This window comes from Pyrgilauda ruficollis, unplaced genomic scaffold (assembly GCF_017590135.1).
Source record: "Pyrgilauda ruficollis isolate IOZ18807 unplaced genomic scaffold, ASM1759013v1 scaffold499, whole genome shotgun sequence".
NCBI lineage: Eukaryota > Metazoa > Chordata > Aves > Passeriformes > Passeridae > Pyrgilauda > Pyrgilauda ruficollis.
Window position 1 is genome coordinate 21,525 of NW_024526588.1, and position 15,105 is coordinate 36,629.

At 48.2% G+C, this 15,105-nt stretch overlaps 1 long non-coding RNA gene across 3 annotated transcripts; it reads right to left on the minus strand.

The window, feature by feature from the left end:
• Positions 1-7,454: 7,454 nt before the first annotated feature.
• LOC121360161 lies at positions 7,455-15,099 on the minus strand. Of its 3 annotated transcripts, XR_005956172.1 has the most exons (4): positions 14,472-15,099; positions 11,752-11,831; positions 10,712-10,826; positions 9,246-10,548 (listed from the first exon to the last, which is right to left on the minus strand). It is a non-coding gene; the product is annotated as an uncharacterized LOC121360161 (long non-coding RNA). The 3 variants fall into 3 exon arrangements; XR_005956171.1 differs by lacking the exons at positions 9,246-10,548; positions 10,712-10,826 and adding an exon at positions 7,455-9,170; XR_005956170.1 differs by lacking the exon at positions 10,712-10,826.
• Positions 15,100-15,105: the final 6 nt, after the last annotated feature.

The window sequence follows — 15,105 nt, forward strand, 5'->3', positions numbered from 1 at the left end:
TTCCCACACCCCAGCCTCCACATAGATAATTTTAGGGTCGATTTTGGTTTTTTGATTCATTTGGTTTAGATTTTTGTTTTTTTCTCTGTGTGCTTTAACCTTCAAGTAAGTAGTAGAGTGAACCTTGCCAATGAAATTTGTAGTGCTTTCATGTTTATATTAGACTTGCTTTTGCCAATACTGTTGCTGGTGATTCTTTGTGACCTGAGACACTCATTCGTGACACACATCCTTCAGGAAAGGAACATTACATTGACACTGACCCACATGACATCCTTGTCTCTGTCTCTAAACTGGAGAGACATGGATTTGATGGATGGACCACTCACTGGATAAGGAATAGGCTGGATGGTTGCACTCAGAATTGTGGCCAGTTGCTCAATGTCCAAGTGGAGAGAAGTGATGAGTGACATTCCTCAAGGGTCCATATTGGAACTGCTGCTGTTTAACATCTTTGTCAATGACATGGACAGTAGTATTGAGTGCACCCTCAGCAAGTTTGCTGACAAGACTGATCTGTGTGGTGTGGTTGACTGTTGTGGATTGGTAATCCTTACAAAATAAGGGCCTTGTTACCCTTGTAAAATCATGGCTCAGGCCTGTTACTTCGGCTAAGTAGAAAAGGACTATGGGAAAGTGACTCAGCTGAATTAGAGGTAGAAAAACAAGTTATATAACCATTATGTGCTCACATCATGGTTTATGGTGGTTGGTTGAATTACATTTGTTGTGCTTAAATGGAATGTAACTGATAACAGCATAATTGCTTTAAAAGGACTGGTTTTTGCAATAAAGGGCTCTCTTTTGTACCTGCCTGGGGACTCTGCGTCTCTCAGCGTCGTAACAGTTGACACGCTGAAAGGAAGGGCTGCCACCTAGAGGGATCTTGACAGACTTGAGAGATGGGTCTGTGTTAACCTCATGAAGTTCAACAAGATCAAGTACAAGGTCCTACACCTGGGTCCAGGAAATCCGAAGCACAAGTACAGTCTGGGCAGAGAATGGATTGAGTGCAGCCCTGCAGAAAAGGACTAGGGGATGTTGGTAGAAAATAAGCTTAATATGACTTGGAAATGCATGCTTGCAGCCCATAGAGCCAACTGCATCCTGGGCTGCATCAAAAGAAGCCTGACCAGCAGGTCAAAGGAGGTGATTCTTCCCCTCTACTCTGCTTTTGTTACACCCTACTTGGAATACTGCATCTAGCTTTGGGGCCCCCAACACAAGAAAGAAGTAGGCCTGTTGGAATGAGTCCAGACACAAGCCACTAAGATGATCAAAGGACTGGAGCACCTCTTCTACAAAGACAGGCTGAGACAGCTGGGGCTGTTCAGCCTGGAGAAAAGAAGGCTTCAGGGAGACCTTATAGCAGCCTTCCAGTACCTAAAGGGGGGCTACCGCAAGGCTGGAGAAGGACTTTTTACAATGGAAAGCAGTGAGAGGACAAGGGATAATGGCTTAAAGCTGAAGGGATAATGGCTTAAAGCTGAAGGAGGGTAGGTTTAGATTAGATATTAGGAAGAAATTCTTTACTGTGAGGGCAGTGAGGCACTGGAACAGGTTGCCCAGAGAGGCTGTGGCTGCCCCATTCCTGAAAGTGTTCAAGGCCAGGTTGGATGGGGCTTTGAGCAACCTGGTATAGTGGAAGGTGTCCCTGCCCATGGCAGGGGAGTTGGAACGAGATGATCTTTAAGGTCCCTTCTAACCCAAGCCATTCAATGATTCAAAGGACACAGTGGAGAATAGGATGTTAAACATTAAGTGGGTGTGGGAAAATTACTGGGGGATAAAATTAGAGAAAGCCAGAGAGTTATATTCACATTCTAACAAAGAACAGTATGGAAATTATACGGTGACATGCAGTTCCTACACCCTGGATAGGATGTGGTCAGTATGCCCAACTTCCCACACAAAATACATGATAAGCAGGACTAATTGGAGAATGGAGTGGAGACACTGTGGCCAGACTTTGTTGAAATCCCTACAAGAGGGGGAGCTTGGTGGTAGTTTGTAGCTGATCAGCTGCACAGTAGCTGTCAACCAAGGGAGGAAAAAGATGTCTTGCTGTTGAACCAGCAACTGTGGTGTTATAGGTTGATGATGGCTGGATGCCAGGCATCCACAAAAAGCCACTCACTCCCCTCTTCAGCTGGACAGAGAAGAGAAAATATAACAAAGGGTTCATGGGTTGAGATAAGGAATAGGAGAGATCACACATCAAATACCATCACAGGCAAAACAGGCTCAACTTAGAGATATGAAGTGAATTTATTAATAACAAAATTAGAGGATAATGAGATGTAAAATAAAACCTTAAAAACACCTTCCCCCTCATCTTTCCCACCTTCTCAGCTCTACCTCCAACACCAGAGGCACAAGGAAACAGGGACTGGGGGTTGTGGTCAGTTCATCACCCATTGTTTCTCCCGCTGCTCAGGGAGAGGAGTCATTCCCCTGCTGTACCGTGGGGTCCCTCCCATTGTAGGCAGCTCTCCATGAACTTCTCCAGCGTGAGATTTCTAACCATCAACAACAGGTAATTAAAGAAAAACTATTAACAACAGGTGATTATAACATGAAATTATTCACAACAAATAGTTAAAACTCCAACTTAGCAGCAATTGGTTTAACTTGTTAACTCTGCAACTTTAAAAAAAATGGACAACTTTTCTACTCATAACATGTGGGTGTCATGGTTTTGCGTGGGAGACACTTAGGGAAGTGATGCAAAGCTTTCAGCCACTAGAAAGCTGGACACGGCTCTGAAAAAATGCATGTTAAAGACGAAAGAAACCTGGGAACTTCTTCTTTTGCTTCTGGCCTGAGAACAGGTCACAAGGCCAGGCTGGCCCCTGTCTCAGCCAGGCCGGGCTGGGCAGCCCTGCCACAGGGCCGGGCCCCTTTCCTGGGGTGCCTGCAGGCCCCTCCCATTGGCTGCTGGGCAAGAGAGGGAGTGCCACGGGGTCAGGCCCCTTTATGGGGAGCCCACTGGGCCCCGTCCTGCCCAGGCCCAGGAAACCCATCAGATCCCATCCCAGGCTGGTCTGGGCAGGCTCTGCCGCCGGGCTGGGCCCCTTTCCAGGGGGTCTGGAGGACTCACTGAGCCCTGTCCTGGCCAGGCCGGGCCCCCAGCAGCTACCAGGCAGGAAGACGAGGGAGGCTGTGGAGCCCTGGCCAAAGCAGAGCCAGGCCGCAGCTGTTCAAATCTTGCCCTCAGGTCTCCGCCCCTCAGCACAGCTGAGACCAGAGGCAGCCCTGCACCTGCGCAGAGTGGCCCTGTGGCTGGAATGGGATGCAGCAAAAACCAAAGACCAGCAATGCAGCCAATCCTGACACAGCCCCAGCCACAGTTCCCTCCGCAAGCACCGAGTGACCATTTGCAGGCCCCAGGTGAGATGGTAACCCTTTCAGTGCTTCAATCCTCTCGAGTGAAAGGAACAAGATGCAAGCATGTAAAGGAACAACATGAAGACATCGAGGTCAGTGAAGAAGAAGTCAAGTCCCAGATGGGAGGGATGAGGAGATGCCTTGATCTTAGGGCTGAAATCCTCTTGTAAGCTATGGAGAAAAATAGTCTTTTTCCCTAAAATGCATGAAACTATGGGGACATGAAGGGTTCAAATTGATATTGAGCAAAGGCCTCCATGCTAAAGTAAGCAGATGTTAAAGTAGCTGTGATCCCATGAAAAGTTTGAACAGAGAAGGAGAGAAGAGTGATCCTGTGTCCCCAGGAAGAAAAGAAGAACTCTGTTCCCAGAGATTAAGATGATTTTAGAGACAGATGAGAACTTTTGCCTTTGAACAGCTCATCTTTAAAACAGTACCTCATAAGTTGACATGGCCTATAAACACAGCTGTGGGAAAAGCCTGTGGAAAATGGGAGGGACTTCATGATTGCAGATTTCCCCAGGCAGCTGCTATTTGTGACAAAATTGAAAGCCACAAGAGAACGGTTTTATTTTCTTGTGGAGAAGTCTCCATAACATTAACAAGAGGGATTTTTCTCCCTAAGTGAACTGAAGAAAGACTGTTCTAGAGGTGGTAAACTGACTGAAATTTCAGGTTTTTTTTCTTTACATTGTCAATGAAAAAGTTGTGGGGGGAGAAGTGTTCTGAAGGGTTTGTTTTGATTCTTACTACTTCTTTCTTTTAGTTACTGTTAATACAATTTTCTTTATACCCTTTTAAAGTTTTGAGCGTGCTTTGCCTTTCTCTTAATCCTATCTCACAGCAGGAAGTGAGTGCATTGGTGATTGGCCAGCACTGAATCTGCCACACTCTTTGGTGCATTGGCTGGGAAATCTCAAAATTGGTGAAATCTTAAATTGGCAAACCAAAACCACTACAGTGGGTCACTCTTACAAGGGGTGCAGTCCTTCAAGGGCAGGTTGCTCCAGCAGCAGCCCATGAGGTCACAGCCTCCTCTTAGGCATCCACCTGCTCTGGCATGGAGCTTCTACATGGGCTGCAGTTGGATCTCTACATTTCCGTGGCCCTCCATGGGCTGCAGGGGGACAGCTGCTTCACCATGGGCTGCACCATGGGCTGCAAAAGAATCTTAACTCTGATGCCTGGAGCACCTCCTCCCCCTCCTTCTGCACTGACCTTGGTGCCTGCATAGTTGTTCTTGTCACATGTTCTCACTCCACTCTTGTCTGGCTGAAATTAAAACTTAAATATGTTATCACAGAGGTGTTACCACCATTTCTAATTGGCTCAGCCTTGAGCAGCAGCAAGTTCATCTTTTGGAGACACCAGGGATTGGTCCTGCTGGACATGGTGGAAGCTTCCAGCAATTTCTCACAGAAGCCACCCCTGTAGCCACCCTGCTACCAAAAACAGGCCACGCAGAACCAATACACGTGGCAAGATCACAGATGTAATAACTGACAAATTGTACAAGTTTGAAAGCAAACCAGTGGGAGATCCCAAGTCAGAACTACAATTTAATAGGAATATTAAGATAAAGGCAATAATACAGAAACACTGGCTTAAACTGACAGAGTCAGGATATGACCTGACATCCTGTTGGTCAGGGTGGTAGTAGTAGTCTGATTAAATGGTGGCTGCAGTCCTTGTGATTCTGTCAAAGTTGTGATCCTGTAGTGAAGTCTGGTCCTTTTCTGGAGGTCCAGTGGTGATTATGGAGCTCTTCTCTGGGAATCCAGCGGGTAGTGCTGCCCGTGGTGTTCCAAACCTCGGATTATATCCAGGTAGGAATGCTTGGTTTCTCCCCCTGGGCAGAGCATTTCATGATGGTATGATGTAATTTTATGATTCATGCAGCGAGACTTGATAGCCCCTTAGCAGAGGATAGTCCCTAGAGGGAGTTATCAGAGATGAGTCATGGAAGAGATAAAGAACACTGTCCCACCTGTTTTTAACAGCTTATGAAGATGGTAATAGAATACATACTTTTGGTTACATCTTACATTGTAACGTAAGACACAAAGGTAGAAGCAGCAGCTCCTAGTCGACCTTAACAGCAGCCTTTTTCCCATGGGAAAATGCATACCAGAGGATCGTCTGCAGCCATAAATACCTATGCGAGAATGCTTTAATTAAGTGGCCCAGAACACTGGGCCGCCAAAGGCTGCATGCACTGTGAGTGTCCGAGATAAAAGAGCAAGAAACATCTGCTCTGCCATATATTTTCATGATTGGTTAGTCTCCTATTCATTGGCTGCATAGTTTGACCCTAAACTTATACACAGAAAAAAACACATAAATACTCATGTATGCTTAATAAAGTGATTCTGTCAACTTAGAACGAGGTCCATGTTTTTCAGTAGCTACAATGAACACTTCCATCCCAAAGCTATCTGCCTCCAAGGTATGACCACCCCTCACAGAGCATGCACTCTTGATTTTATTGACTATATCTTAGAATTTTACACCAGTCAGTGATAAAGGTGTGTATGCTAGAGTCCCTCAGTCTCCACCTAAACATAAAGAAATAGTATAAAAGTTAATAATTATGAGAAGTTAAGGAAGAGTCTATTGTAATTCCTGGGATCAGTCACTGGGCTGAACCTGTCTTCTCCCCTGTAGGGGCACCTATTGGGTAAGAACTGTACTCTATGTGTGCTGAATGATTATCTCAAACCAGCTTTTGTTAGGGATTACAAGTTTTCTGTGTATTGCTTTTAATACTTTTTTGCAGACAGATACTGTAACCAGCAGTCTTTGAACCTTGTCTTGTCACAATTTTATAATAATAAAAGTGTTATTCCATTAACTGTTAGCGTGAGTCCTTCAAGGGCACTGGCAGTCGCCGGCACTGGGGAACATACTCGACTGTGGCGACCTGGAAGGGGGTGTCCCTTATGCTGTTGGTGTGTGTCCCTGAAAAAGTCATTCTAACTGCCCTCCGACCCAGTGGACTGCTCAGTGAAGTGTCCCCCTAACGGGACACTGACAGGCTGGTCAGGCACAAGGGTCTTGGCTTTCCTGGGGTGCTAACAGACTAATCAAACACAAAGGGTTGAAGAAAATCTCCCCTTCTCATGTGACATGGGGCAATCCCCAAGGAGTTCATAAATATCAGAAAGGGCAATGAAGGTGGTGAGTAAAGCATGCTGCCATTCCCAATAAAAGGCTTGTGCACTTTGTCACCCTTTGCTAACAAAATTGATTGGTTTAGGGGCAGGGACATCCTTCCTGGAAAAATCCCCAACAGGCCCTGTTTTCACTGTACTTCACCCTGAGTTCAAGTCTGATGGTAGGGGTGAAGGGTCTGAAAAATTGATGCTGTAAAATGCTTTGAAGAAGGGTTAGGGTCTGTTGATGACTCATGTTCTTGTTCCATGTGGAATGTTTGCACAGCAAGAAATACAAAGGATGGGCTAGCAGACTTAAAACCAGGGACACAGGCATGTCCAAAGTTTAATGCGCCTAGAGGGCTTTGGAGGTCATGTTTGGCAGAGGGAGTAGATGGAGATAAAACAGATTGCAAAACACTTTGAGGAATATCTTTGGTACCAGCACTCAAGGAGACTTCTAAGAAAATTAGGTTTTTGATAGGATCTTGGCATGTAGTGGGAGGAATAGAAAGATTCCAGTGTTCTTCAAGGGTTGAAATTAAGAGGGTTATATCTCGTACAACAGATTCACATGCAGGTCTGCCCAGAAGAATGTAATCTATAAATCAATGGTGAAAAACATCAGGAGTGAGAGAAATTTCAGCTAAAGCTAAGGCCTCAGTAGTCAATAGTCAGACATTGATACCCATTGGGTTGCACATTGGCCAGACAGAGCTGTTAAAAGGGGAGTGTGTGTGAACAACTATTCCTTGTTCTTCCACTTCTGTGAGAAGGCAGGTGGTAGGGTTTGGGTTTTGTAAATGGCTGATCTCTCCAGGGGCCGTTCAGGTCCGATCCAACTAGCTCTGGACCCTTGGCCCCTTGCAGCCTTTACAAGGACAAAAGTAAAAGACTGGAGGCACTCTTCTCCACTCGGGACCAAAAATCACACAGCTTTATTGTGGAATTACTCCAGGGGATCCGAGATGGGAAGGAGGTGGTGTCCCAGGAGAAAAAGAGAACTTGGGGGTCTCCTCCCAGGAGATTTAAGCTCAGGGGAAAGGGTCAGAGGAAGGGGGCCACAACCAATGGGATACAAGTGAGGAAAGGGTGAGGGGAGGAGTAAACCTGGAACAAACCACTACCACTGGGGCTTGGGGGGGGGGGGGGAGGTGGAAGACCATGTGATCAGTGAAAAAACAACAACTAAATAAACTATTTAGTACGATACAACACCTCCCCCTTTTCTGTTAAGAAAAAATAAAAGAAAAGCATTGGCCTATTCTGGTACAGATTATGAATTCGTCCACTACTCATGATTTGCGGGCCTGTCAGTTTGCTTTAGGTCCACAAACTCTGTGTGGTTGACTTTTGAAGTAGTGGAGATAAAACCATCGATGGCTTTTAAAAATATGCAACATAGAATTCTGAATGCTAACATGATTAGAAAAAGAACAACAAAAAACAACAGAATAGTCTTAATTATTGAAGTCCACCACCCCAAGAGTCCCCAGTCCTTGAACAGTCTGCTGAACCAGTCCTTAGATTCTTGCTTGACTTGTCCAATCAGGCTTTTCACTTCTTGGAGAGCCACATGGACATTCAGTGCTTTTGATGTTAGGTTCAAGCAGCAAAGTTCTTCGAATTCCTGGCACTCATGTCCATGCAGCAGCAGGAGGAAATCTATGGCCACACGATTTTGGAGTGTGGCCTGCCTGGTACTCTCCTCGTCCTCTAGGAGGGAGCTGATGGCGGCAGATGTCAAAGTTTGCCTGTTTGACCACCCAGCACTCTAGGTGGCCCAATTCACCTAGAGCTTTGGCTGCTGCAACCCATGGATAGAACAGGGATACAGTGATTTGCTTTGACTTGGCCCAATGAAAAATGTCTGGATCGCAATTTGGGTCCAAATCGTCAATGCTTCTCTTTTGAATTTTGCTGACCGAATTGTTCTTTCGAGTCCATTCGCCAGTCATGGTTTGGTTGGGTACCAACAGGGACAACCATCTGTTGGTACATGGCCTTCCTAAAAGCTGAGAAGGGATTCCTGCTCATGCCCGGTCCCCACAAATTATAAACAAACCTTTAGGGAGGCTTTTGGGATGGGAATGGTACAGGTTATCTGCTGTGATATGGCTTAAAACCTTACACCACCTTTTGGCAGTGAACTCTTCTCGGTATTGCAGTCTGTTGTTAAAAGGTTTATGTTGGAAAGTGGGGTAAAGTGTATGCAGTATGGTGCTGGGGAGGAACCCAACAGCTGTAACTCTTGGGGCTCCTGAGCTGCTCTGGGCAACTTTGGCAGCCACTCCTCTACGGGGTTCTTGATCATTACAGCTCGCCGCTGATGGGTATTGTGTGGTTGTATGTGATGTGATTTGGGACCTGGGTCAGGCATAGGTGTTTCAAACTTGGCTGGAAAATATTCAGCTTGCAATGGAATCCCTACTAGGCAGGTAGACATAGGGTCTTTCGCTGCTGCAGTGGACAGGCATATATTTTCCTGTTGGAGCGTCTGTGCTAGGGTCACCCAGATGTTCTGGCATGGCTGAGGGACGATCCACGCAGCTGTCAGACTGCTCAGTGCGAATAGGATGACAACTCGGATAGGGCTCAACGTGAGGTAGAGTGGGAGGTAGATTTCCTTCTCTAAAAGGAAAAACAAACTTTTTTTAAACACATTAAGTTCAGGGGTCTGCCAGAATGTAGCTAAATCTCCGGGGGTTAACCCCAACACCCAGTGATGGCATGGCCTGGAGCTGGCAATTGGGACAGGTGGCCACAATGGCTCGAGCCTGACTCCATGTTAGTTGGAAGTGATGGATCAGACCTGGCACATTCTGATGGTATTGCTGGTGACTTAGTTTTGCCTGTTGGAAGACATCTGGAAGGCGTGCCATTTCTGCTGGGGCGGCAAGGGAATCTGCTTTACGATTACCTTCTGCGATTTCGCCTGGCAAATTGGTATGTGACTTCACGTGCATCACATAGAATGGATGCTCCCGCTGTGAAACGAAATAAATTAGTTTTGAGAGCAACCTGAACAGATGCTTGTTCTCGATGTCTTTGAGAACTGCCTGCTCCGCCCTGGACGCTACTCCCACCACGTAGGCTGAATCAGTGACCAAATTAATTGGCTCTGAGAACTTCTCAAAGGCTCTCACGACTGCGGCCAGTTCGGCAACCTGGGGTGACCCCTCCACAAACTGAACATCAGAGTCTGGGGATTTCTCCAAGTCATGACCGACTTGTGGGATGCCCCGGACACTGTAAGCGCCTTGAGTGGCCTACAACTCCTTTTCTCAGGAGCAATGAGGTGGAATTCCTCATTAAACAGCTTGTGTGACAGGGCATGGACTGTTACCTGTCCACTGTAGCTGTCCAGAGATAGCTGGAGGCTGGCATTGCTCTGGAGCAGGTGCTCAAACATCTCTTTTGTCAACCTCTCAGGAGAGTTCCTTCCCTCCTTAGAAAGTCTGACCAGTAGGTAAATACACTGAAAGTCACAACCAGCCAGCTCACGCAATCTTACCCCGGCCTTCTGGATCAGCTGAACTATCAGCTCTTGTGGCTGTGTGATGGTTTTGGATTGCTGGTGGGAGAGGAAAATCCACTCTATGATTAAGAGTGAATCCTTCTGCCCTTTGATCCATTGGAATATCAAGCCATGTAAGTGTGGTAACTTTCCCAAAACAATGAATTTGAAAGGCAGCTCAGGCTGATAACAATGAGCCTGCCTCTCGGCCATAGCCTTCTGCACTTTTTGGATGGCGATTTTTGCCTATGGGGTCAGTTCCATGGGAGAAGCTAGCTCTCTCTCCCCTTTCAATACATTGAGGAGGGGATCTAGGTCCTCATTGGTGAGGCCTAGCCAAGGCCTGACCCAGTTCAAAGACCCACACAGGGAATGGAGATCTGCTAGGGTTTTGGGATCACTCTTTATTTCCAATTTCTGCGGAACAATGGTCTACGCAGTGATCTCCAAGCCCAGGTACTTCCAAGGTGGCATCCTTTGAACCTTGTCTTTCTGCAATTGGAATCCAGCAGAGGTTAAAACTTTAACCACTAGGTCAAGTGTGTTTTAGAGTATTATGTCATCGGGGGCGCACACAAGCACATCATCCATGTAGTGTAGGATGATTGCCTCCCTTTTCTGGGCGCACACTGGGGACAGTAATCAAGCCACGTACCACTGGCAGATGGAAGGACTGCATTTCATGCCTTGAGACAATACTCTCCAGTGGTAGTGCTTCATTGGGGCTTCTCGATTGATGGTAGGAACCGAGAAGGCAAACCGTGGTGCATCTTCCGGGTGTAGGGGAATATGGAAAAAACAGTCCTTGATGTCCAGGACAGCCAATTGCCAATTTGGGGGAAGCATTGTTGGGGAGGGCATCTCTGGTTGGAGTGACCCCATGTCCTCAATTACCTTGTTTATTTCTCGTAAATCATGGAGGAGCCGCCACTTATCCTTCCCTGGCTTTTTTATTACAAAGACCGGGGAATTCTAAGGGCTGGTTTTCTCTTCAATGTGACCTTTATCCAATTGCTCTTCTATGAGCTTCTCGAGTGCCTTCAGCTTTTCTTTGCTGAGTGGCCACTGATTTACCCAGACTGGATTATCATCCAGCCATGTTAACTTGTGGGCAGGGTGCTCCACAGTGGCTGCCTCTAAAAATCCTGGCATGTCTTAGGGATGACCAATTTGACCCCTCACTGGGACATGGTGTCTCTATCCACAAGGGAACTTTGTAATCAGTGACAAACGGAGGGACACTGGCCAATTTTCCATCCAGCCCCTCAATTTGCACAATACTTTTTGAGATCTTAGCCAATGTGACTCCTCCTACACCTTGGATTTTGCTAGCCACGGGTTGCAAATCCCAATGTGACAGCCACAACCTTTCAGGTATGATTGTCACATCTTCTCCCGTGTCAAGCAACCCTTCCATATGGAGATGGTCTGCTCCACACATTAGGTTGCATCCCATAATGGGTTTGTCCTCACCAGCCACTTCTGCCCAGTAGACACCTGGTGCTTTGTAATCTACTGAGATTTCTGCTGGAACAGGAATGCCCTGGGCAATGATTTGCCCTTTGGCCAAATAGAAGGGTGGCTGTGGACAGCGTGCCAGGAGAATGAGGTTGGGTATGTCTCCCTTGATGGTCATGGGAGCCACCTCAATCTCCATGGGTGTGTGCATGGTGCCCCCAATAACAAAGTACTCACTGTCCAATCCTGTGCAATCTAACGGCAAGTCCTGTGACTCCTCCGGCAGGTCCACTCCAATGACTGTCCACTGGGTAGACCTGAAAACAAACGCTTTGGTGGTCACAAGCTTGAAATGCTTGTGAGGCCCCCAGATTTTGTCCTGTAAACATTTCTTTTGTTGTCCTGCACCCCGCCTCCCCTCCTCCCCCTTTTCTGTTTTGAGGGAGGTTTTTCACTTGCTGGAAGCCTGCTGCATTTATGTCATGGTGCGGCGCGGGCTCGCGCTTGTGTCCTAGTTTTTTTGTTTGATGGTTTTTGTCTTCTGTTTCTGGCTTTGGGGGCAGTCTCGGGAAAAGTGTCCTGGCTTCTTGCATTGGAAGTAGATGACATGTTTAAGCTGCTCCGGTGACATCTGTTCCCTTCTAACTCCTGGATATACAGATGCCACAGTCCCTGAGTTTGTTGACTTTGCCTACACCTCCTGTGCAGCAAACAGTTGTGCCTTCCTAGCACACGCCTCGATCATCTGTGCCAGTGTAGGTGGAGGGTCAAGAGGCAGTCCCAGGAGCACCCTGCTGCAGACCTCATTGGCATTTCTCTACGCCATGTCTTGAACTATCTCCGCCTGTGTCCCTGGGTCTCGTACTTGTCTCTCAACTTGTGCACGGAGCCGGTCGACAAACTGCAAGAAACTCTCTGAAGGAGACTGTTTAATGTTAAGGTAACTACCCCAAGCTTCAACAGTCAGCAACTGGTTAAAGGCCTTTTCTGCAGCTTTAGAGATCTTATCTAGGACGAATTTAGATAACACCCAAGCTTGGTCCTCGGCCTAAGCCCACTCCCCCTCACCGCATAGATGTTCATAAGTGATGTCATTATCTTCTAAATCTTTGGCACCCTGCGTGCTTTGCTTAAGTTCTACCAGGAGTCCCCTCAGGGATCTCTTCCAGGAGCTTTCCCATAGATCAAACTCTGATTGGGTGAGCAGGCACCGGAAAAGATCTTGGAGGTGAGTAGGAACAAATTCAAGAGATGTTAAAGTGGCTCTCATCATGCTTCTAAAAATTTCACTGTTTCTTCCGAATTCTAACTGACTTTTACACAACTCTCTCTTTGTTTGGTAGGAGAAGGGCTGATAGTTTCTAGGCTCACTTCTACCACCAGTGTATAGGACGGGGCCACTAAGGGAATTGCTTCCTTCCCCCAGTTTTGATCCCCAGGGTTTTCCTTTTTGGACGCACCCCCGTGGGGACTGGCAGGGGAACCACCTCCTCCCCTGGCCCCACCCCTGTGGGAATAGGGAATGGGACCACCCCCTCCCCCTACCCCCCCCCCATGGGAGCCAGAAAGTGGCCCACCCCCTCCCCCAGTCCCACCCTCTTGGGACCCGAGCAAGGGGGCGTGGAAAACAGGAACAGGCAGGGGGGCAGGGCTTTGTGGGGAGGTGGAGCAACCGTGCGAGCCAGGGGCAGGGTTGGAGGATGACATTATGGAGGGCAGAAACATGGAGGGAGGGGGAGGAGTGTCCAAGGGAAGGAAGGGGTTGTGGGACCGGAAGGGGTTGGGGGAGGGGACAGGTGGGTGAAAGGGATTGTGGGAAGGAGAAGGGTAAGTTTGGGGGTCCGCCACATGGCCGCCGCCATCTTGGCCCCCAACCACATGGTCGGCGCCATTTTGAATGCTGACCATGCGGTCACCGCCATTTTGGGGATGGGGGGGGTCAGAACACAAAATCGGGGAAACAGCAACTGGGTTAAAGGGGTGCAGGGAAGGTACTCTGTCAGCCTGCGCACAACTGCCAGAGCCAGGGTACTGAGCGGGAGGCAGGAGACCAGGGAAACAGTGGCTGTGCCAGGTACCCTGCGATTCTCGGGGTGCCTCGCACGTCCCTCTTAGTTCAGGGGCAGCGGGTTTTGGAGAAGGGGTAGGGGGAGCTGCGGGAGGGGAGGTTTGCTGTGGCTGTCCCTTCAAATCCCTCTTAAGCACTTCTTTCTAAATCACAAGGAACACAGGGAGAAATTGAGACATTGTTCTGTCTCCCTGTTCTGCCTTTGCTGTTAGTAACACTCCAATTTTGTCCCAGGCAGAGACAGAATACACATTCTGCTGGGTAAACTGAAGGAAATAAAAAGATATCCAGCGAACAAACTGTTTCAAAACTCCTTTGCAAACCTTAGCGTTTCCACTACTTAGAGTATCTTTAACTTGGATATAAATGCCTCTCTGTGTTGCAGAAAGCTTTGCACCCATTCTGGTGTTATTTGCTTTCTGCAAAACTTAATCTGCCTTCCTTACAACAAGCACAAACAGAAAACTGAAAGCACTCTGTCCACAGCCAATCTGGGAAAGCATCCATGGTGTCCCCCCTCCCCCCCCCCCCCCCCCCGAGACAAGAGGTTTAACCGTGTGCGTGCAAAACCGCATGGCTTTTAAAATGGCCGCTGTGCCGCCCCGAGCCACGTGGCAAAAACACAAGCCCCGGCTTCACCGCTGCCCGCGCCCCACCGCCCCACCGTTGTAAACCACAGCTCGGAGCCGCTCCGACCCGTGCCACTTGCAGCCCAGGGCCGCTCCGCCTCTCGGACCGTGGGAACCGGCACCGCGCGGACCAGCAAAAAGCCACCGGACACACAACCCCCCCCCACGGAGCTGGATCCTTCCCCTGTGCCAGAGATAAGACCCCCCCACCGCTCGGGGGCCACCCCGGGGTCCCACTACCACTCGCAGGGTATACTCACCCCTTTCTGGGGACCTGGGTTGGCTGGAACGATGTAAGGAAGTCCTCTTTCCTGAGACAGGTTAATTCAGGGCTGGAACTAATTGTTGGTTCCACCCTCGTGTCTCTCCACCATCCAAAAAGCGACTGCAAGTCCGAGGTACCTGACAGTCCCAAAAGCTAACGTAATCCACATGTGGATTACCAGCTGCAGCGTGACGTCTCAGACCTCTTGGGAGATGAACACGTTGGGGGTCCAGCTGTAAATGGCTGATCTCTCCCAGGGCCATTCGGGTCCGATCTGACTAGCTCTGGACCCTGGCCCCTTCCAGCCTTAGAAGGACAAAAGTAAAAGACTGGAGGCACTCTTCTCATCCCGGGACCAAAAATCACACAGCTTTATTGTGGAATTACTCCAGGGGATCCGAGATGGGAAGGAGGTGGTGTCCCAGGAGAAAAAGAGAACTTGGGGGTCTCCTCCCAGGAGATTTAAGCTCAGGGGAAAGGGTCAGAGGAAGGGGGCCACAACCAATGGGATACAAGTGAGGAAAGGGTGAGGGGAGGAGTAAACCTGGAACAAACCACTACCACTGGGGCTTGGGGGGGGGGGGGAAAGACCATGGGATCAGGGAAAAAAAAACAACTAAATAAACTAT